Source organism: Haemaphysalis longicornis, unplaced genomic scaffold (genome assembly GCF_048455015.1).
Source record: "Haemaphysalis longicornis isolate Haplotype H1 unplaced genomic scaffold, Haemaphysalis longicornis Haplotype H1 scaffold_4, whole genome shotgun sequence".
Lineage (NCBI taxonomy): Eukaryota > Metazoa > Arthropoda > Arachnida > Ixodida > Ixodidae > Haemaphysalis > Haemaphysalis longicornis.
In genome coordinates this window covers 205,598,021-205,600,765 of record NW_027526361.1, presented here as the reverse complement: position 1 = coordinate 205,600,765, position 2,745 = coordinate 205,598,021, and positions in this window count along the sequence as shown.

Genomic DNA, 2,745 nt, shown 5'->3' with positions numbered 1-2,745 from the left:
CTAATTGCTGCACTTCCTGTTTCTTATACTGCTCCCATTTTAGGTCCACCTCCCCCTTATGTCTCCCCATCCTCTTGGCCTGCCTGTGCTCTCTAGACGCCTGTTTACGCCTCTCTATCGCCGCCTTTATTTCTTTGTTCCACCAGCTTTTGGGTGTTTTTTTTCCTCTCCATCGATTGGCCCCCTCTGCCTTGACTATTTTTTTCCTGCATAGTCTTGATGAGCCTGCCATATTCCCACTCTTCTCCAGGATTTCTTTCTATGTCCGCCTCTATGCTTTTGGCTATATCCGCAATTCGTTTGCTGTTTAACTTTGTGCGCTGCCCCGGTCGACCCGTTTTTTCGCCCCCCCCCCCCCCCCCCCCAGTTTCCCAAAACTCAGGTTTATGCGCTTGTGGTCACTGCCCAGACTGTGGCCCCCTTCCTCATCTATGGTCATGCCATCCAACCATTCATAAAGTCCCTCTGAAATAAGGCAGTAGTCAATACTCCACTGTCTCCTACCACACTCCCACGTTATTTGACCCTCGCATTTCTGTTCCCTATTTACTATGATCAGCTTCTGGTACTCACAAATATCTAGCATTAGATTTCCGTTGAAGTCGGTGTACCCGTCTAGATCTTCAATGTGGGCGTTCATGTCCCCTACCAATAGTACCTCCCCGGAACGTTTCAAATCTTCGATGTCCTTTTTTAGACACGCCACCAGTTTTTCGTTTTGTTCTTTGCTATCCTTACCCGTCCACAGGTAAGACACCCCTAAAGCCATCTCTCTACCCTCCACTATCCCTTTCATCCACACATGTTCTTTACAGTCTTCTTTCACTCTCTTCCAATTAGTCCCCTGCCGTACCAGCATACCTACTCCTCCACCTTTTCTCAATCCAGCCGTCCTGTTACAACCTTCCCATGCATACTCTCCGATTACCGGAGGTTCCTCCAAGTCCCGTAGGTGCGTCTCGGTCACAGCGTATACCTGGATATCTTCCTCTTCTAGCTGCTTAGTAATCTCCATCCACTTCTCTCTTTTCCTGCCACCCTGCATGTTTATGTACGCGATATTCAGTTTCGCCCCTCTCTTCTTTACACGCCGTCGTCGTCTCTTTCGTTTGCCTGCACCGATCTGCACCGACCCCGCTATCTCCCTTTGCTCCTTGCATTTGTCTACGCCATCTTCGCAAAGGCCTGTGGGCCCCCTAAAAAAGCCACAGTTCGCGCCGCGTGTCGTCTTCCGATGGCTGCTCCCACCTGCCCGTTGAAATGCACTCCGTCACGCTGGAACGCCCTTTTCCGGCCCATCCATCGGACATCCCTGTTGATGTCTGCGACAGCGAAACTCAGCTCCTTGCCCAGCTCCCGTATGTCTCGGTTTACCGCTACAACTTCCCTTTCCACATGTACCCCTCTCCCAATTATCTCTGGTACTGTGCTCACGACGACCTGCACATGTGGGCACAGCTCCCGAAGTTCCTTCACCCCCTTTTCTAGCTGCTTGCGCACTCCCGCACCCCTTCCCTGCAGAACGTCATTGGTTCCTCCTGCGATAATCACTAGGTTCTGCCCCTGCATATTTTCCCACATTTTATCCTTTGCCTTTTCTAACACTACCCTGACCGTCTGCCCCGGGAACACGCCAACCTGCACTCTCTCGTCCTCTCTCACCCGGCCTCTAATCTCCATTTCTGAGTACCGCATGTTGGAGTCCCCCGCCACGATCACCATGCGCCTTTCTTCCTTTTCCTGGCTGACCCCCGGCGCGGCCACCTGCTCCCGCACCGGCCGAGTCAGCGCCAGCTCGGGATCGTCTTCCGGCGTGGCGTCTTTGTTCTCCTCCTTTCCCTTCTCGGGGTCAAGCACTGCCGACCCATCTGCCTCGTGACCTGCTTCATCGTTTGTTGGGATGTCACCCTTCGTCGCCATTTTGACCTCCATTTGCGCCAGCCTCGCTTCGAGTGCCTTCCTCTGCTCTTTTTCATCCTTCAACTCCTCCTGTAGCTCGCCTACCTGAACTCTGAGCTGCTCCTTTTCTTCCTCGAGCCGGTCGAGGCGCGACGCTAGCACACACACTCTGCACATGAATTCCTGTCCTTCCGCGTCCTCGACCGACTCGAATCTCGTCTCCTCGAGCGGGTATTCGTGCTCGCACCCCGTGCACATCACACCCGGCTTCTTCCTCTGAGGCATGGTACTGCCCGTCCAAGGCGTGCCCAACTCTGGCTTATTTCACTGCCGCGTTCTCGCGCGCTCCCTTCCAATCTAAAAGTAAGCCGCAACGTGCGATTCTTTCCTACAGCATCAATTCTTCTTTCACGAATTACCAACGCTTACAAACCGCCACGTGCAAAAACCGCACGACACCTCTGATTCGGTCACTTCCCTACGCTAACAACTACCGCCCCTTTCAACTAACCTACATCTCTCTCTAAAACATGGTCACTCTAAAAAAGGAATAATAAATATAAATTCCCCCGCATTTCCCCGAGGGGGAGAATGTGAAAGTGCGAATGCACGGTTGTCGGCCCGCTTGCGGCGCTTGCGCTCGGCCCCCGCAGCCCACCGCCTCGCCGCCTTCTCTTCCATCTCTTCCATCGGGTTTGTAGTATCACGTGTACACCACGCAGTTATCAAGCCGCTATAACGCCGCTGAGTCGCCAACGCACGCCGCTGACGACGTAGTTTGAATGCGTTAAAGATATAAGGCGCGTCTAACACTGATATCACCGTCGCGTCCGTGGCTTGGTCGGT